The sequence below is a fragment of the Ranitomeya variabilis genome, chromosome 2, assembly GCF_051348905.1.
Source record: "Ranitomeya variabilis isolate aRanVar5 chromosome 2, aRanVar5.hap1, whole genome shotgun sequence".
Taxonomy (NCBI): Eukaryota; Metazoa; Chordata; class Amphibia; order Anura; family Dendrobatidae; genus Ranitomeya; species Ranitomeya variabilis.
The window spans coordinates 427,181,221-427,203,252 of NC_135233.1; the positions used below are offsets into that span (position 1 = coordinate 427,181,221).

General features: G+C 45.2%; 1 long non-coding RNA gene across 1 annotated transcript in view; it reads left to right on the forward strand.

Moving 5' to 3' along the window:
* LOC143806407 (uncharacterized) overlaps positions 1 to 20,243 on the forward strand; it is a 67,672-nt gene extending 47,429 nt beyond the window's left edge. Inside the window, exon 3 of the long non-coding RNA XR_013221446.1 lies at positions 19,529 to 20,243. This is a non-coding gene — a long non-coding RNA (uncharacterized LOC143806407). The remainder of the gene's footprint in view (positions 1 to 19,528) is intronic.
* Positions 20,244 to 22,032: the final 1,789 nt, after the last annotated feature.

A 22,032-nucleotide genomic window follows, 5' to 3' on the forward strand; every position in this document is an offset into this window, starting at 1 on the left:
TGTGCCCATATGAGGGGATAACTAGCAGAAAAGAAGATCCCATGCAATCACAGCATATAAACCCTATATAGAAAACTTTGCACAAAAAGGGGATAATATCAGACAATAATCTTTGTTGGAAATTCAAATATAAAAACACACGTTAAGACAAAAAGGAATGCTATGAGGTGACACTTCACCATAGCCGCAGGAGAGAGGATAATGCTATGCCAAACTTAAGTAAATGATCACAGAAAAAGCAAGTGTGCTGATAATACACGAGACATACAGAACTCGGCTGGTAAATAGCATCCAGCTAAACACAAACAAGCTAGATAAAAGACAGTTAATGACATTAATGGAGCATAAATACCTCTGACCTGCGGCGCCACCCCTACGCGCGTTTCGGCTGCGTGCCTTCTTCCGGGGGAGTGGCGTCGTCAGGTCAGGATGCAGTATAAATACACGCGCCCAGCCAATGGGGAATAGATCCTACAAAAGCACCGAAGTGCCGGCCGTGTGTCGGCGCATGCTCAGTCAAGGCAGGAGGGACACTCATCACAGAGTGCGTCATCGCTTAGTGAAGGAGCCGGAACCACCCACAAAGTCATGGATAGGCGCCGCTCACACCCAGAGACATAGCGAAAGAGACGCCGTCTGTGATCGTAGACAGCCCACCAAAACCGGCATGCGCACTGGCCGTAGAGTGAATATATCAGGTATACTTTGAATAACAGAACCACAGATTCCAAAGTGCAATAGTGCCATAAGAAATTGATATAAGCATGAAAAATGCAATTTATAATATAAATATAAATTGGTGCTGAATCAAAAATATATAAAATACCAAAACCGATGTGTTATGGCAAATAAAGAAGAGAATGCCAAGGTACTAAATACATTAAAAAGTGCTGTGAACCATATAAATACACATTAATAAAAAATCAATAACCTTAGACAATAACATGCCTGATGAAATAAATAAGCACATACATGAAAGTGATAATACTGGGCAAATTAGCACCACATTAATATAATAGATATTACAAAAAATACATTAAAAATCCAAAATACCATATGTAAAAAACACATGTGAGAGCATTACATGCAGTATAAAAACAATATATAGTGTATAAACTGGAGCCACATAGGAGTAGATCCACAAAGAATCCGCAGTATTGATGTAAGGACTTCTTCCTGATATATAACAAGTTATTCACCACAGGGGCAGACAAATAATATAAATCATACTCATGACGGTTTGAATAAAACTAGGAAAAAAGGAGAAAAGAATTATTAAATAGAAAAACACAAAAGGATAAAAACCATTAAAAGAAACCCCTGACGAGGCCACTTAAAAAATCTGATGGGGAAGAAGTCCTTACATCAATACTGCGGATTCTTTGTGGATCTACTCCTATGTGGCTCCAGTTTATACACTATATATTGTTTTTATACTGCATGTAATGCTCTCACATGTGTTTTTTACATATGGTATTTTGGATTTTTAATGTATTTTTTGTAATATCTATTATATTAATGTGGTGCTAATTTGCACAGTATTATCACTTTCATGTATGTGCTTATTTATTTCATCAGGCATGTTATTGTCTAAGGTTATTGATTTTTTTATTAATGTGTATTTATATGGTTCACAGCACTTTTTAATGTATTTAGTACCTTGGCATTCTCTTCTTTATTTGCCATAACACATCGGTTTTGGTATTTTACATATTTTTGATTCAGCACCAATTTATATTTATATTATAAATTGCATTTTTCATGACTTATATCAATTTCTTATGGCACTATTGCACTTTGGAATCTGTGGTTCTGTTATTCAAAGTATACCTGATATATTCACTCTACGGCCAGTGCGCATGCCGGTTTTGGTGGGCTGTCTACGATCACAGACGGCGTCTCTTTCGCTATGTCTCTGGGTGTGAGCGGCGCCTATCCACGACTTTGTGGGTGGTTCCGGCTCCTTCACTAAGCGATGACGCACTCTGTGATGAGTGTCCCTCCTACCTTGACTGAGCATGCGCCGACACACGGCTGGCACTTCGGTGCTTTTGTAGGATCTATTCCCCATTGGCTGGGTGCGTGTATTTATACTGCATCCTGACCTGACGATGCCACTCCCCCGGAAGAAGGCACGCAGCCGAAACGCGCGTAGGGGTGGCGCCGCAGGTCAGAGGTATTTATGCTCCATTAACGTCATTAACTGTCTTTTATCTAGCTTGTTTGTGTTTAGCTGGATGCTATTTACCAGCCGAGTTCTGTATGTCTCGTGTATTATTAGCACACTTGCTTTTTCTGTGATCATTTACTCAAGTTTGGCATAGCATTATCCTCTCTCCTGCGGCTATGGTGAAGTGTCACCTCATAGCATTCCTTTTTGTCTTAACGTGTGTTTTTATATTTGAATTTCCAATAAAGATTATTGTCTGATATTATCCCCTTTTTGTGCAAAGTTTTCTATATAGGGTTTATATTTTAATGGCAAAAATTACAAGTTTTATCTGTAGTATGGAAAAGTGCAAAAATTGAGAAAACTCCACCAATATGTTAAAATAGCAAATAAATACAGATGAAACTTAATAGATGTATATTCCTAACAACGTCGCTCAACTGAGACAGCTCTGACCAAAATTACTTACAGCCAAAGCTAACGGACAATTCTCTATACAACTCCTTCTAGACCTGTCCTCTGCCTTCGACACAGTTGACCACTGCCTCCTACTACAGATCCTCTCCTTTGGCATCAAAGACCTCGCCCTATCCTGGATCTCCTCATACTTCACCAAGCGCACATTCAGCGTCTCCCACTCCCACACTACTTCCTCATCCCACCCTCTCTCTCTTTTGGGAGTCCCCAAGGCTCTGTCCTAGGACCCTTACTCTTCTCAATCTATACACTTGGCCTAGGTCAACTCATAAAGTCCCATGGATTCCAGTACCACCTTTATGCTGATGACACTCAGATCTACCTTTCTGGCCCAGACGTCACCGCTCTGCTCTCCAGAATCCCGGAGTGTTTATCAGCCATATCCTCCTTCTTATCCTCTCGCTTCCTCAAACTCAATGTGGACAAATCTGAACTCATCATCTTTCCTCCATCTCATACATCTTCCTTACATGACCTATCTATCGCAATTAACGACATCATGCTTTCCCCCGTACCGGAAGTCGCTGCCTCGGAGTAACCCTCGACTCTGCCCTGTGCTTCAAACCGCACATCCAAGCTCTTTCCACCTCCTGTCGCCTCCAGCTCAAAATAGCTCCAGAATCCATCCTTTCCTCAACCGTCAATCTACTAAAATGCTTGTGCATGCCCTCATCATCTCCCGCCTTGACAACTGCAACATCCTTTTCTGTGGCCTCCCTGCTAACACCCTTACACCTTTCCAGTCCATCTTTAACTCTGCTGCCCGACTAATTAATCTCCTCGCTACTCCACTGCTTCCCTCTGCAAATCTCTTCACTGGCTCCCATTCCCTCAGCGTATCCAGTTCAAATTACTAATACTGACCTACAAAGCCATCCATAACCTGTCTCCTCCATATATCTCTGAACTAATCTCCCAATATCTTCCCTCACGTAATATCCGGTCCTCCCAAGATCTCCTTCTCTCCTTCACACTTATTCGCTCCTCACCCAACCGCCTCCAAGACTTCTCCCGAATATCCCCCATCCTCTGGAATTCTCTGCCCCAACACGTCCGACTATCAACCACATTCGGATCCTTCAGATGGAACCTGAAAACCCACCTCTTCAGGAAAGCCTACAGCCTGTACTAACCCTGCTGCCTCCTCACCACTACCGGAGATACCGCCTCACCAACACCAGAGCTGCATGTCAGGACTCTGAACATTTTTTACCTTTTGTGCATTACTGCCCTTTTTCAAGATGGCGTCTTTGGTCTCATGTGCACTGTGTCTCCTGCTATAAAACTCCACCCCAGCCTTCAGTCTGTGCTAGAGTATTCTGCCTTGCATCCAGCTCCTGACCTCTGGAGACTCCCTGGCTATACACCTGCTCCTGTGAACCTGTGTGGTGATCCTGCTACACTGCTCTGAGTTCCTGCTGCATACACCAGTTCCAGTAATCCTCCTTCATCTGCTGTTCGTGTTTACTTCCATCTGCATTTGCTGGACATGTAAGCTGTTGTTGCTTTGCAATAACCTGAGACTATTAACCAGGCCTCCCTGGTTGAGCTAAGATATGATTTGAACTGCCTAATAAGCATATCTATCTGTGCCTGGACTAAGACAAGGATTTATTCGTGTAAAGTATCCCCAAAAATAACTGTGCTTCATAGACTTTCTGCTTGATTGCATTTTCCTCTGAAGTTTCCTATAGACTGCTAAGCTGCGTTTATTATTTGCACCAAGTGTTGTGGACTTGAATTTCTCTCTGCACCTGTTTGAATCACCGTGTGATAATATAGACTTTACCACTTATAAAACTGTGTCCTGTAGTTGTCTTGTTCCATGCAAAGAGTCTCCTGAGCTATCCCCTATAATTATTACACTGCAGCAACCCTCAACCTATTCTCCTTCCCCATAATCCTGTAGAATGTAAGCCCGCAAGGACAGGGTCGTCACCCCTCTGTATCAGTCTGTAATTAGTTTGTTTACTATGCAAATTGCCTCTTCTGAGAAAAAGAGGACTTAAACTCTATAGCGCCACCTGTTGGAAGTAGCGATCCTACAAGTCACAATCAATCCTTTAACGAGTCGTGCAATATGACTTAGGATAAAAGCCAAATCATTATCTCAATTCGCAGACACGGTGTTTCGGGCTGTTGGCCCTCGCCAGTGCGAAGCATGAGAACTGATTTGGCTAGGTGAGAGGCTCTGGACTGGGGTCTAAGGGGTAAGTTTGTTTACTGTAAGTGATGTCTGTAATGTCATGTCGGACGCTGTTCAGACCAGGTCGTTCGACAGACAGCGGTAATTCCGCTTTTGACCACTATTTGCTCATTGGCGTCGGCTAGATTTTATCTAGCTGTTGCGGGGTTAATTTACCTGATCCTCGGATTGGAAGCTGGGCCATGCCCATTGCCTTTAAATAGCTCTCCTGATCATTGGGCGTCGCCGATTATAGCTTCTGTCTTGTGCGTTGTTATCTCGGTCTGGAGTGGAGAGCTGGTTGCTGGAGAGTCGTTGCTGGTGGTGTATTTTCCTTTGTCTTATTTACTCCTTCCTATATTTGTATTTATTTTGCCCTGCACATTTATAGTGTATTCCTGAGTGTCTGCGGCGTGGTGTATATTTTCCTTTATCCTTGTCTGTGCTAACTGTGGGTATTGGTGAATTACATCTTCGCTGGGTGGTGGGCGGAGGTTTCAGCCTAGGGTTGAAACAGGAGGCAGGGCGAGGGTCGAGGCCTGGACATGCACACCATCAGTGTAAACTCCAGGTAGAGGGTCAGTCAGGATTTCCCTAGTCTGAGGGAAATTGCAGGGGCCCGGGTTATTAGCTCTCGCTCACCTAGTCCCCCCGTGACATGTAACTTGTATGTAACCCCTTCTCATGTACAGCACCATGGAAACAATGGTGCTATATAAATAAATAACAATAACTTGAAGACAAACGGTGGTTAAAATGAGTCTTTGTCGCTGGAGGTCCTCACTGGTACTATATTCCCAGAACAGCTCGCTGGTTTCAATGGGACCTGTGTAATGCTTCATTCCCCCTGTGGTGGCGCCGTAGGAATATTGAACACTAATTACAAATAATTGTTGGAGACAATTAAGAATAACAAGAAGAAATACAGAGTAAAATTTTAAATAAAGAAATGCACTGTCGAAAAAAAGGAGATGGATCACTAGCCAACTTTCTACAGTCATAGACTTTGTCCAACTTTGGTGACTCAGAGGCTTAAGGTACTGTCACACAGTCACACTTTGGACGCTACGACGGCACGATCCGTGACGTCGCAGCGTCGTATGAGTATCACTCCAGCGTCGTAGATTGCGGTCACACGTTGCAATCACGGCGCTGGAGCGATGCCGAAGTCCCCGGGTAACCAGGGTAAACATCGGGTTACTAAGCGCAGGGCCGCGCTTAGTAACCCGATGTTTACCCTGGTTACCAGCGTAAACGTAAAAAAAACAAACAGTACATACTCACATTCCGGTGTCTGTCCCCCGGCGTTCTGCTTCTCTCCACTGTGTAAGCAGCAGAGCCGGAAAGCAGAGCGGTGACGTCAGACGTCACCGCTGTGCTCGCTTTCCGGCCGGCAGGCGCTCACAGTGCAGAGAAGCTGAGACGCCGGAGGACAGACACCGGAATGTGAGTATGTACTGTTTGGGTTTTTTTACTTTTACGCTGGTAACCACGGTAAACATCGGGTTACTAAGCGCGGCCCTGCGCTTAGTTACCCGATGTTTACCCTGGTTACAAGCGAACACATCGCTGGATCGCTGTCACACACAACGATCCAGCGATGTCAGCGGGTGATCAAGCGACGAAAGAAAGTTCCAAACGATCTGCTACGACGTACGATTCTCAGCAGGATCCCTGATCGCTGCTGCGTGTCAGACACAGCGATATCGTATGGATATCGCTGGAACGTCACGGATCGTACCGTCGTAGCGATCAAAGTGTGACTGTGTGACAGTACCCTTAGTCATGAAAATGATGTGTTCAGGGGGCTAGATACCCGCTAGATCCAGGGATACTAAGTTCGTGGTTAGTAATGTCAGGCTTGCTGTGTACTACTCAGCAGAATGGTTTTCAAGTCAAAAACATATGGGAAGAAAAGCGAGCGTTGGTGAACATTAAAGGGATATAATGGATGTAATTACCTTAATAAAATGTACGGCTTCAGTTCCCATCAATTCTTACTCTGCTCATGTACAGGGTATTGGTTTATGATGAGCTCTATAGAACAAATCCAGTTGCACCCCCCAACCGTGCTCATCTGGGTTCACATAATTAAAATACCTGTACTAGGATTAGTATGGGACTGGGTTTCCTTGCGCCAAACAGGGAAAATTATTTAGTGGGTTTTTCCTCCATCAATGCAAAACAAGCACATTTCATGGCAGATCATCGTTAGTCATGACAAGTTACTGTCTCCAAATTCCTGTCCGAATGGGATTAGTTTTTGATGGACATTGGCACCGATTGTGTCAAAGCCTGGCTTTATCAGATGATTAGGATTGTTGTACAGTATGTAGGGGAAGAGGTTACAGTATATGTGCAATTGCTACCTGTGCACCAATATATTGTAATATCACCAGGGTCTAACTATCTACCATGAATAATCCTCAATCATATAGATTACTTTATAAACCAAAGGCATTAGTGCTATTGTATACATGCAAGTCTTAGGGTAGATCAGAAACTACTGCGAGTTTGACATTGCGTATTTATGCCGCGTCAAACCCGCAGCGGCCAGCTGTGACAGCATAGTGGATGGGATTTCCAGAAATCCCATGTTCACTATGTGTGCATAGTCGCCTGCAGATCATCTGTGGAGACTGACATGCGGCGCGTCTTTCCAGACAGCAGCATGTCAATTTCTCTTGCAGAGATGCTAGCCTCCTCAACAGAAATTACATCAATAGAAATTTACTGCGTCCAAAGCGCTGCTAGTTCTAGATTGTGGCACCCAGCATTATTATTTCTCCAGGGAAATAACGCTGAACCTCTCATGTAATATTTATTAAAGACTTCCAGGAACTTGTTGGATTTACATCTATTTTTGATAATACTGTGATTAAATTTACTGAGCAACACTGAGTCACATAATGATAAAACAAATGCATACAAATTACTTTCACACAACTAGACATCAATAGCGTGAAAAGTCACTAATCAATTCAATTAAGGTGATTACATTGTTCACTGCTAAAACTAATTGGAAAAGGCACAGATTAGTCCTTTGTACATGTTCATTTCAAATAATTGTGTGCTGTATGTCCTGATTTATGATCACCTCAACAATCGTAATGTAGTCTTCATTATTAAGATTTTTTTTTTCTTCCCATTGTGGAAGAGGAAACCTGAACTTCTGGCCACCATCTAGGTAGCAGCAATCACTGACTGTAGGTAATAACACTTCCCCATCATCAATGGTTATCAGACAGGTAGGCCTGACCAAATCCTAATAAGCAAAAGTCATATAGATCATTACAAATTATCAGCAGGTAATGAAAGTCTAAGGGTATGTTTCCACGGTCAGGAAACGCTGCTTGTTTGACGCTGCGCAGAGCTGCAGCGTCAAACAAGCAGCGTCCAGATGTTCCAGCATAGTGGAGGGGATTTTATGAAATCCCATCTCCACTATGCGTGGAAACCCGCACGCGGCGGCCCTGCGACTACGGACATGCTGCGCGTCTTTTCAGATCGCAGCATGTCCGTACACCTTGCGGGGACGCAGCGTCCCCGCAAGGCATATCACAGGGCGCTATGGGAGAGAGCGATCATCCCGGATGTGAAGAGTTAACACATCCGGCATGATCGCGTCCCAGAAAGGGGGCGGGGCTTAGCGCCGAGCGGCTTCGCCGCTGCGGCGATACCGCCAGCCATCCTGACAGTGGAAACATACCCTTAGGCATAAGAGAGGCTGTGACTGTGCAGCAGCATCCATGTCAGAAGGCAATGTGACACAAGAGAAACTGACTGCGCAGCAATGAGCCTATCAGAGACAGTGTGACAAAAGAAAGGCTGTGGCTGTGCAGCAGCAAGCATGTCACAGGTAGTGTGACACAAAAGAGGTTGTGGCTGTGCGACAGCATGCATGTCAGAGGCAGTGTGCCACAAAAGAGGCTGTGGCTGTGCAGCAGCAAGCATGTCACAGGTAGTGTGACTCAAAAGAGGTTGTGGCTGTGCAACAGCATGCAAGTCAGAGGCAGTGTGCCACAAAAGAGGCTGCGGCTGTGCAACAGCATGCATGTCAGAGGAAGTGTGACACAAAAAAGGCTGCGGCTGTGCAACAGCATGCATGTCAGAGGCAGTGTGACAAAAAAAGGCTGTGGCTGTGCAACAGCATGCATGTCACAGGAAGTGTGACACAAGAGAAACTGTGGCTGCGCAGCTGCGAGCATGTCACAGGCAGTATGATACAAAAGAGACTGTGGCTGTGCAACAGCATGCATGTCAGAGGAAGTGTGACTCAAGCAAGGCTATGACTGTGCAGAAACTTGCATGTCACATGCAGTGTTTGTTATATATAGAAATGGCTACTGTTAATTTGCACCTGTACACACCAGCATTCTGTTTGGAAGCGACAGTCAGTCTTTTGTCATTTACAAGAGTGGTGGAGACTGCACTGCATGTCGAAAGGCAGCTCCCATGCAGCCTCTGTTTCTTCCACCTATTCTCCTTGCAGGATCACCTTCATCAGTGCGAACCTATTTGATCTGTTCACCCAGGCCAAGAGCTTCCACCTCACCAAGATGAAATATAACATAGGCCATGAGCCCGGCACACTCTGACCAATGTTTTATTATTCAGAAACCTGCAAGAGCCAGCAGTCATCTCAGATATCATGGTTACAGATGAAAAATCACATCAGAAGCTGTGATAATCACACTAATGTTCCTTTAAACTATTTGCATTCAATTAAGAGAATTTTCCCTTCATATAAAGTGATGGAATATTGCAGATGATCGCGGGGGTCTGACCTTTGAAACCCCAACATATTTGTTCAGCACTGTGCACTCTTTGAAGTTTCCATGCACAGTGAGATTGTGGTGAGAATACAAGACAAATCCAGCAAAGATATCCAGCCATATTGTATATAAAACAATACCAATTTATTAGTAACAGCTGTCAATTCCTCCTATCAGTCTGTTTGGACTCAGTTAATGACTGTTCTGCAGTCCTATCTAGGGCAGGGGTGTGCTGAGCTGTCATTATGGTGATTGACAGCTCAGACGTCCAATTAGGAGCTGAGGCGTGCTGAATTGTCAATATCTTGAGTGACAGTTTAGCCGTCCAATCAGGACCAGTGCGTACCAGGGTTTCCTCCATGTGTCTCGTCTTCCGAGTAATTACCTTGCTATTTAGCTGGCTCTCTGCCTCATATTTCTGCCAATTGTAGCTTTGTCTAAGAGGCGTGTGCTTGCTCTGAGCTCCTAGTCTTGTATTCTGATTTTTGCTGATCAATCTTGGATTTACCTTGACCATCCGTTTGCCTAGCTCTTTTGTCGTGATCCACTACCTTCTTGGAATTCTGGCCTTGCACTGTTACCTGATTACTCCTTTGTCTCACCCCTCTGTCTATGATGTACCCTCCTGTCTTTTGACCTCGGACCATTTGACTACCCATCCTCACGACTTATATGTGAGTATTGATTAGCATCACAGCAGCTTTGAAAGTTTCCAGGTACTTTAAAAATGTAGCTTCAAGGCATAGACCGACATGTTTCAGACATAGTACTGTCCTTCGTCATGGACAAGACTAAACCAACCCAGGGGACAGACCCCCACTGATCTTAATGTGATGGGCATACCCTCAGTTTATGAAATGAGAATACGCTTTTAATATTATAAGTAATCTTAAAGCTCATGAGCTAGAACATCCTGAGAGACATATTCTAGATACTTTTCATGCAAGGTTTAGTGACATCACTATGTAGGATGAATGATGTCATGGACCAATGGACGTAGCGGCAGCGCTTCATCGACTGTGATATTCCAACACAGGAGGAGAGCTACCTACTCCTCCCTGTATGTCTAAGATGAGATAAAGGGGGGCTTAGTTCGTAAGCTTGGCCAGACCCCTTCTCCATCTCAGACCTGCGTTTTAAAAACGACTACTTTTAAAGGGGACCTGTCACTTGCCATAGACATGTAATTTTACTTGGTGTAAATGCTGCTGTTCTCCTGAATTTGGCTGTTTTTTCTTTCGTTCATGCACCTTCCCATTCTTGATATGGCCTCTTCTTCCCTGTATGTATATAATCTTTTTTACTAAATCAGGTGTAGTCCTCAGCATGGCGCCCACAGAGAAGAGCTGAGGACCACGTCCACTTGGTTAACAAGACTAGATTTACATACCGGAAAGAGGAGGCCATATTTTGGGAACGAAGAGGTGCAGGAACAAAAGAAAAACTTTGCCGGATTCAGTAAAACAGCTGTATTTACATCGGGTAAAAAAAATACTTATGACAAGTGACAGGTTGTATACGCAGACTGTGAAACCAGCCATAAAGACAGTCTGCATTTTTAGACCAGCCGCAGATCTCTTGACCTGAGCTCAACAGCCTCATTGTAATAATTATAGGGGATAACTCAGGAGACTCTTTGCGTGGAACAAGACAACTACAGGACACAGTTTTATAAGTGGTAAAGTCTATATTGTCACATGGTGATTCAAACAGGTGCAGAGAGAAACTCAAGTCCACAACTCTTGGTGCAAATAATAAACGCAGCTTAGCAGTCTATAGGAAACTTCAGAGGAAAATGCAATCAAGCAGAAAGTCTATGAAGCACAGTTATTCTTGAGGATACTTGACACGAATAAATCCTTGTCTTAGTCCAGGCACAGATAGATATGCTTATTAGGCAGTTCAAATCATATCTTAGCTCAACCAGGGACGCCTGGTAAATAGTCTCAGGTTATTGCAAAGCAGCAACAGCTTACATGACCAGCAAATGCAGATAGAAGTAAACGCACAGCAGATGAAGGAGGATTACTGGAAACTTGTGTATGCAGCAGGAACTCAGAGCAGAGTAGCAGGATCACCACACAGGTTCACAGGAGCAGGTGTATAGCCAGGGAGTAATCAGAGGTCAGGAGCTGGATGCAAGGCAGAATACTCTAGCACAGACTGAAGGCTGAGGTGGAGTTTTATAGCAGGAGACACAGTGCACATGAGACCAAAGACGCCATCTTGAAAAAGGGCAGTAATACACAAAAGGTAAAAAATGTTCAGAGTCCTGACTCTCATAAAAGGAAAATAGAAAAAATTGGGAGTCCGGCTCAACAGGACTGGATTTTCCTTTTCTTTTTCAAAATAAAATATAGTGCGTACAAAAGAAAAATTTACATGGTCGACATGACCCAGTCAACGCGTTATGACCGCACTAGGTCCAGTCCTGTTGAGCTGGACTCCAATTTTTTTCTATTTTCCTCGATGTGAGGCCGGGGCGAGGCCAGTGTCTGAGCATAGAGCAACTGGGTGAGCTGGAATCCAGTTTCTATAAGCCTCATAAAAGCCTTAAAGCCTTTGAGTTTGGGTCGGAAACGTGGTCCGTACACCGACCATGGAACTTGGATATGTGTTCCTGGCCTAGCAAGGAGGTAAACATCTTGGTCTGCACAGCTGATGGTTTTGCTTTTAGTTCTAAATTTAATTTTTACGCTTCCCACTCCTTTACAGATCTACAGATCCTTCAGATCGTTTTTCTAGGAACGTTTTTGTACATTTTCATGGAAAAGATTTTCATGGAAAAGATATAGGATCAGTGTGTCCAAGCTGATGTGAGTTGAGGGTCCTGTCACACTGACTAAGGAACATTTGGCTGTCAGATGCATCGCCATATGAAATAAAGTTCATCTATTTGACTTAATTAACTGCAGCTCTGTTCATCTGGTTCATATCGGGAACAGGGTGGGAGTGGAGATGGATCACATATATTATGGATGTCCCTGTCTAAAAATGATGCAGGTCATTGATCTCATGCCGATAACGACAATTTGCATCTGTAGCAACCATCAAGGTGGATGGAGGTCTCCAAAAGTAGCGGTTGCCAAATTCCCTCACATGGAACACAAGAATATTTGGATATGGATGTATCTGTAGGGGCCAGGGATCGCAGAATAATTCGATTAATATATAATCCAGATTGTGGTGCCAGAAATGGGCCTGATTTCAATGCAAAAAAATACACTAGAAAATCACTCAACAGGAAGCACCTGCCACCTACAGCAGTCCTGGGGTCAATTGCAATAATGAAAACAAAAGAAAATTACAATTACAATTGGAGAAAAGGAAATTATGATCATTTGCCATCTTTTCTGTTTAAAAAGATTGTCCAAGACTCTGATATTGGACCATAAGCCTGTCAGACATTCGTGTAACATGGTCTACCGGCTGTGGGTCTCCTGACCCAAACTTGACAATCTCATAGAAATATATATTCGCAAGTCACATTCAGGTCAAGAGATTTGCAGCCAGTCTGTGCATCCCAGTCTGTACAAAGAATGAGGCTTTAGAATAGATCATCAACATCAGATTGTTGGAGTCCAACACCTTATTCCATCGATCAGATGTTTGCATCTCCAGCAGCGAATGCTGAAAGTTCACAGTGTACAGGGCCGGAACAGGAAAGCTGCATGCGGGTTGCCTATAAGCTCTTGGACACTCTGTGGCAATACTTGGTGATGCCAGATGCACCGATACATAATTTCCCAGAGTCTCTCAATAAGATTCAGTTTGGCTACAAGATGCCAATCAATTGTAAGGCACCAGAAGGTACCTCGGGCCAACTGCACTAGTGTAAGGTGTGACAATAGCTCTGAGGATTTCATCCCTGTGCGTAACAGTTGTCGGGGCTCCGTTGGCTGTCACATGATGGTTTGTGTGACCCCCCAATGATATGTCTTCCCAGACCATCACTGATCCAATGCCAAACCAGTCATGCTGGATAATGTAGCAGCATAATGTTCACCAGGGATCTCCAGAATCTTTCAATCTGTCACATGTGCTCAGTATGAACTCGCTCTTATCTGTGAAGGGAATGAGGTGCCAATTCCGGGCATGACTAGTCTGGTGTTCTCTGGTAAACGGAAATAGAGCTGCATGGTGCTGGCTGTGGACACAGGTGCCTCTACAGGATCTGACAGTGCTCTTCTTCTTTATCCTTACCCAGTGGAGCAGATACAGATATTGGCCCTGGTGCTGGGTAGATGCCCTTCTATGGCCCTGTCTGGCTCACGGGCCACGGGTGTCTAAGGCAAACGGGTGAGGCACGCAGGACACGGATAGCTGGAATACTGGAAACTGCAGGCAGGAGACCATAGACAGGCAGCGGAGATGCTGGAAACTGCAGCTGGAATTCTGTAAACCGCAGGCAGGAAGGAGACGTCCAGGTTATCTCAGAAAGTCAGCTGTGATGCTGAAAACCGCAGGCAGGCTGAAGACATCCAGGTTACCACAGACAGGCAGCAGAGCAGGTCAAGGTGCTTAGAGCAGCTCAGAGTGATATAAGCACTGAAGTCTTAATAACAAGATACAGGTGTGTGTCTTGGTGAGCGTTATATAGGCCGGCAGATGAGATGATCACATGGGAGCACAGCGGGCCATCTGCAAAACCAGACGTGGAGCCCCTCAGAGTTTAACAGACCAGAGTGAGGGTAGTAAGGCCTGAATCCGTGATAGGGGTGTAACAAATTATTTGTGGCCCCCTTCCCTTTTTGGGGTTGTCTTGCTGTTCACTCCAGTGCTTCTGTTGTCACTTTCATTTGCACCAAAGCAGGTGACGATGATTCACAATCACTTTTGCTTCCAGACTGCACAGATAAATATACCTGAAGTTTCATTAAATTGGGATTATACTGAAATGTGCAACAGTTGCCAACCAGAATGCTTTTGGAGCGTGGTGTATTCGGTGGAGTTTGGTGGCTCTGTTGTTGAAGATGGTGCCTTTTGAATATCAAGATTACCACAGTTTTGCCAACAGCTAAGTTGTATGAGCAGCTTCTAAAATCTATCAGTTCCTTACCCTAGTACCCCCTACAAGGGGTTATGGACTGTCCTCAGCAGATTCTCCCTCCGCTGTCCTGTAAGGGGTCAGTATTTATATGCAGGTGGGCTGTAGAGAGGTGCAGAATCCAAATTGATGTCAAGAGTCAACTCCAGAGAAATGGCCAGAATGATACGAAGATAAGACATAACTAGGAAGAGGAACTGTGTATAGGGAAGAGCCGGGTAACATTTTCCATATTTTCGAGCAGTAAAACAGTTAACAGAACCAACGTGAATTACTAGTTGGATACTGAGCTGCGCAGAACAGTAATTAAAATAATCGTACAGAACATACACATGGGCTTCCTCAGCTTTCAACACGACTGACCGCGATGTAAAGCTGAAGCCCCACCACTGTGTCATGAGACACCCCTTGTGGTATTGCTGGAGGGTGTTGTGCTGCATGTTAATGCCGCGGTCGTAATACTCCTGCTTTTAATTTAAACTTGTAGTTAACTTCAAATAGATTTCGTCAGCTCTCCACAAATAGCAATGATGGCCTATAATAAGCAGCTGTGACAGGAATGGTAGGGCTGTAGTGCATGGAGAGGGTTACAGCATCCCACAGCAGGCAAACCAGATCTTCGCGCCAGAGTTATGGTGTTGGGTGTACAACCGGCCCATCTAGGAAAACCTCAGTGCTCGGAGAGCAAGAAACCACAGGCTTGGAATGATCTCCCTGCTAAGCCCTCTCATAGGGGTGCTGGATACCAGCTACTGGTTGGGTCGTGACTTGCCAAAGTGGGTCCAATGTGGGGAGTGTTTGCTATCCCTATAATACTACATGTGGATAAATATAGAGTAATATTGAAGGCATTCTAAGGCTTTTTATCCTTGGCAGACCACTGTAGTTTTAATAAAATCGAGCCAGATATAATCTCTGCGAGATATTATGGATTTGATTTCCAAGATGACTTTGTCTTGGGGAACAACATGTTAATGCAACTCTGGGCAAAGAAACATCATTTTCTAAATATTTTAAAAATATGAATCTGAAAATTGCTTCCCTGAGTGAATATTTTGTAGGACCACCTTTCGCTGAAATTACTGCTGCAGTCTTTTGGGATCTTTATCTCCAACCTTGCACATCTAGAGGTGACATTTCTGCCCCTTTTTCTCTGCACACTTGCTCTCGCTCAGTGAGATTGTATGTACTGTAGACGTCTGTGATCAACAATTTTCAAGTCCGTCATAGATTCTCCAGGATTTGGGTCTGGACTGTGACTGGGCCATTCACACACATGAATATGCTCTGATCTAAACCCTCCTTTGTAGCTCTGGCAGGATGTTTAGCGTTGTTGTCCTGCTGAAAGATGAACCTACGTCCCAATCTCAAGACTTGTGCAGCTGCTAACAGGTTTTCCTCCAGGAATGCCCTGGCTATAGCTCTACCCATCTTCCCATTAACGCTGAACAGCTTCCCTGTCCCTGCCAAAGAAAAGCTTCCCCACAGCATGATGCTGCCTCCACCATGTGTGACGGTAGGGATTGTGTTTTCAGGGTGATGTGCAGTGTTAGTTTTCCACTGCATATAGATTTAGCATTTCACCCAAAAAGTTCTCCTGTGATCTCATCTGACCAGAGCACCTTCTACCACATGCTTGCTGTGTCCTCTACATGGCTTCTTGAAAACTGTAAATGGGACTTCTTATGGCTTGCTTTGGCTACGTTCACATTTGCGCTTTGCGGCGCTGCGTCGGTGACGCAACGCACAACGCATGCAAAACGCATGCACAACGCAGCGTTTTGTGACGCATGCGTCCATTTTTGGCATGATTTTTGGAGCAAAAAAACTGCATCATGCAGCGTCCTCTGCGCCCTGACGCTTGCGCCAAAAATGACGCATGCGTCACAACACGCTAGACAACGCATGTCCATGCGCCCCCATGTTAAATATAGGGGCGCATGACGCATGCATCGCTATGCGTCGCCGAACCTGCGGCCGACGCAACGCAAATGTGAACGTAGCCTTTCATAAATGGATTTTCTAATAGTTGTTTTGAGGACAGACTCTTCCACCTGAGCTGTGGATCTCTGCCACTCCTTCAGTGACCATGAGCCTCTTGGCTGTTCCTCTCATTAGTGCTCTCCTTGCTTGGGATATCAGTTTAGGTGCACGGCCATGTCTTGGTAGGTTTGCAGTTGTGCAATATTCCTTCCATTTTTGGATTGTTGATTGAGCAGTGCTCTGTGATATGTTGTTCAGATCTTGGGCTATTTTTTAATAACCTAACCTTGCTTTACTCTTCTCCACAACTTTATCCCTGGCCTGACTGGTGGGCTCCTTGGTTTTCATGATACTGTTTGTTCCATAAAGTTCTCACACAAACCTCTGAGGACTTCACAGAAGAGCTGTAGTTATACTGATAAGAAATTACACACAGGTGGATTCAATATATTAATTATTTTACTTCAGGAGGCAATTGGTCACTCAGGATTTTATGAAGGGGTGTCAGACTAAACTGGGCTCAATACTACTGCACCTCAAAATTTTCAGATCTACATAAAAAAAAAAATTTGGAAAGCCTTATATAATTTTCTTTACACTTCACAATTAGTTGCTACTTTGTGTTCGTATATCATGTGAAATGGCAATAAAATACATTTAAGTTTTTGGGTATAATGTGACCAAAATGGGAAAAAATTCACAGGGTATGAATACTTTTTCAAGGCACGGTAGTTGGACACTCTCAGGGCTGATTGGGGATTGTGGGAGTGTTTAGAAACTCAACCTTCTCAGGTCAGGAGACCTGGTTGGGATGGACATTGCGATGCCAGCTCTTTTTTTTCATGCATCTATGAAACATGAATCTAAGAGTATGTGCACACATTAAGTATTTGGTGCAGAAATTTTTGCATCTATTTGCAGTAAGAACACATCGTAAAATAGTTGCATTTTTGCTGTTTTTTTTTTACATGTGTTTTTGTTGCAGATTTTTCCCATCTCGTTAGTATGGGTGAAATCTATAGCAAAAATACTGAAAGAATTGATGCTACATATTTAAATCTGCAATTCACAAATTAGCAACTTGTGCATGAGACTTCAGCAGAGGTGTATCTAGGGTTTCTGGCACCCGGGGCAAGAATTCATTTTGGCGCCCCCCCCCCAAGGACATATGCCCCCCGTCAGCCCCATCATTGCCCTCTCCTCCCCCACCATCCCCATCATTACCCTCTCCCCGTCAGCCCCATCATTGCCCTCTCCTCCTCCACCATCCCCATCGTTGCTCTCTCCCCATCAGCCCCATCATTGCCCTCTCCTCCTCCACCATCCGCATCATTGCTCTCTCCCTGTCAGCCCCATCATTGCCCTCTCCTCCTCCACCATCCGCATCATTGCTCTCTTCCCGTCAGCCCCATCATTGCCCTCTCCTCCTCCACCATCCCCATCATTGCGCTCTCCCCGTCAGCCCCATCATTGCCCTCTCCTCCCCACACACACCATTCACTTCTCTGCACATTCCCCTGCAGCGCGATACACACACACACACACACCCAATACTGAGCCACACACATACACACATTCACATACACACACAAACACATACACATTCACATACACACATTCACACACACACACACATTCACATACACACATTCACATACATACACACACACACACACATTCTCACACACATACACACATTCACACACACACATTCACACACACACACACACATTCACACACACCTCTCACCTCTCCTCGCGCTCTGCCGCAGCATCTCATCGCCTTCCTCTGACACAGCCGGCCGCTGAATGATGACGTCATCCAGCGGCGCGTCTGTGTGAGAGGAAGCTGGAAGACAGATTGCTGGGCAACGGAGCTGCAGGGATTTCTCCCTGTCTGCCGCAGCCACCCTGCAGGGGCCCCCCTCCACCTCTGCACATGTTGGGAGCCGGCACTCTACAGCTTCTCTGTGCCGGCTGTCAGCTTGACAGTCGGCACAGAGAACAGCTGACTCCCAGACCGGGGACGGCAGAATGCAGCCGCCGGGGGAGACACTGCGGACCGCCGAATAAAGGCGGCCCGACTGCGCCCCCCTGCCGGCTGCGCCCGGCGCAAATGCCCCGGCTGCCCCCCCCCTAGATACGCCACTGGACTTCAGGGATCGTATTCACTTTGTGGGCATCAGGAAACCTTTGAGGTTTTGTGACAAATCTGCGCTAAAAAAACAAACCAAAAAATGCAGCAAATCTGCAACGTGTGCACAGGCCCTAAGAGGGAATGTAACTGGTGGTAAATGGACGCAAGCGGCTTTTGAGACAAAACGGGTTGACTTTCTACCCTATTGGACCTGTTACTCTTCTAAAAAGAAAGAAAAGTAAATCAATGGAGGTTCATCGCTCCATGTAATAACACATTGACACCTGTTTGGGCTCTAACTCATCTGTTTTCCCCTCTCAGGTTTTTGTGTAAAGTGATGAAAGCACCCTTCCTTTCCCATGAGAGAACACCTATAGTAAATACATCTACTGTACACAGGCACACTTGATGATATACATTCCAAGTCTATACAGCCCCAAATAATGCAAACGTTCATGTAACTGACATAAGCCAGAGTTTACTTTACTAGAATAAACACTAAAGGAACAAAAGTAAACATTGCAAATCAATCAGGCTGATACATTACATCTCTGCATTAGATCCATATGGCCCCAAGCTCCAGGCTTCCCACTTTGTTGCAAGGTAAATATCATTTCCTGCACTCAGATTGAGGTTGACTGTAGTAATCATATAATAATGAAGGCAGCATTTATGGTCATTTTACATTATGAATTACTTGTATTCTGAAAAGGTTTATGCTCGGTCCTTTAATTCAGACTTTAACAATTTCCTAGGTTGGTCACGGTCCTGGGAGCAGTCACCGCCTTATGGCGACTACGCTACTATGAACCCGTGAAAAGTCCGGAACAGGCCATGTGTAGTCACTGGCAGAGGAGACGGAATGTGACAATCCAAATGATGAGCCCAAGAAGTAATCAGGAGACGACCAGGGGTCAAAACCAGGAAACTAAACTACAACTTTGACTAATTTTAAGAAGCAAGGCAGAGAGAAGGTTGAGGTCAAGGTCAGTGTCGAAAGTAAGGGTGCATGCAGCGCCCCCACCGCCGCAGGGCCGAGGAGTACCCGGTAGCTCTGGGATTGTCACGGTGGCTAGACCCAGTCCGTGACCCTGCTGAGGGGCGCCCAATAATAGGTGTGGATGGTGGTGGTAATGCGGTGCAGTGCCGGTCACAGTAAATAACGAGGACACCAGGTTGCAGTCTCTTTACCTTTCTTTACTGGAGGTTTGGAGGTACCCAATCCAGAGCACTGTTAACAGGGCTGGCTGAGACCGGCCGGTCCAACGGCACATCCGGAGCTCCCTTTTCAGGTGGGAATCAGTGTCTACCTTCTAGCGCCTGCGTGTTGTAGTCCTTCCCTGCTGAGCACCCCAGGATAGTCCTCACAACTTATTCTGTCTGTCTCTGATGTTCGTTCTCTCCGTCCCCCAGGTGATATGGTAGGACGCACCCGTATGACGGGGTAGGCCTGGAGTTCTTCCAGGACCCTAGAGTCTCCCCTCTCCCACAGCTGCCTCCATTGTCTGCTTAGGTGTTTAGGTGAGACAGCCAACCTATAATTGGCTGCCCTGCCGTGGTTTGAAGTAATGCTTAAAGTCTCTTACTTTCTCGGCGTTCCGGCCACCGACTGTTTGCGCCTCAGAAGGATGTTGCCTCGATCTTACAGCACGACTCCTTCTGGTCCTATCGCCTCTTTGCTGTATTCCTGTTTCTCTCACTTTTTGTCCTTTCTTGGGAATCTGTCAGGATCCCATCCCTGACAGGTCCTCTCTCTAGCTTTTCCCAGTTACTTCTCCCTGTCTTCCTGTCCAACCCCCAGTTTTACCAGAGTGTGAGGAGTGGCCTACTAGATAGAACCACTCCCCCTGGTGGCCGGAGTGTGAAGTGTAGTGTGTGTGTTACCTGGTCAGGTGAACTCCTTTAGTGCAGTCAGACGTAACATCACTTCCCTTAGTGGCAGAGCGACATTACTGCAACGACCAGGACTCTGGGGCGCTGCATGCACAGTCAACTTAAAAGTGCCAATGTCGCATACCATGTAACTTACATCGCTGGTTACGTTTTATCCTCTATTGAGCACTTTCAGTGAATAAAGAAAGAAATTTGTTCATAAGTTTGTTGAGCTGGATTTTCTCCTGTTTAATGTCCTCTGTTCCAGAACAGCAGCTAGGAAATGTGAAAATTGAATTTTACATAGCGAGTAAAATAAAAAAGATATCCCCAGCTTGTGCGCTGTGGAATCATCTCATTATCATCAAATATCAGGGTTAGGATGTCAGGTAGCACCTCTGTTATAGAGCGGGAAGCAGATAATACAGGAGGGGCGGAGAACAGCTCCTCCTTCATCCTTCTCTGCACAGTGACCTCTGCATTTGTCACAGTGCATGCCCACAACACAATCCCATACAGGGCCGGCTCCAGGTTTTTGAGGGCCCTGGGCGAAAGAGTCTCAGTGGGCCCCCCCTTTAACACATACCACGATTCATGATCGCATATAAACACAGCCATGTAGTATATAACACAGCCCACGTAGTATATAGCACAGCCACGTAGCATATAACACAGCCATGTAGTATATAACAGCCCACGTGGCATATAACACAGCCACGTAGTATATAGCACAGCCAACATATCATATAACAGCCCATATAGTATATAGCACAGCCACATAGTATATAACAAGGCCCACGTAGTTTATAGAACAGCCATGTAGTATACAGCACAGCCCACATAGTAGTATACAGCACTGCCCACACAGTAGTATACAGTACAGCCCACACAGTAGTATATAGCACAGCCCACACAGTAGTATATAGCACAGCCCACACAGTAGTATAAAGCACAGCCCACACAGTAGTATATAGCACAGCCCACACAGTAGTATATAGCACAGCCCACACAGCAGTATATAGCACAGCCCACACAGTAGTATATAGCACAGCCCACACAGTAGAATACAGCACTGCCCACATAGTAGTATACAGCACTGCCCACATAGTAGTATATAGCACAGCCACACAGTAGTATACAGCACTGCCCACATAGTAGTATACAGCACTGCCTACGTAGTATATAGCAGCCCATGTAGTATATAACACTGCCCACGTAGTATATAACACTGCCCACGTAGTATATAACACAGCCCATGTAGTATATAGCAGCCCAGCCCACGTAGTATATAGCAGCCCATGTAGTATATAGCAGCCAACGTAGAATATAGCAGCCCAGCCCACGTAGCATATAGCAGCGCAGCCCATGTAGTATATAGCAGCCCACG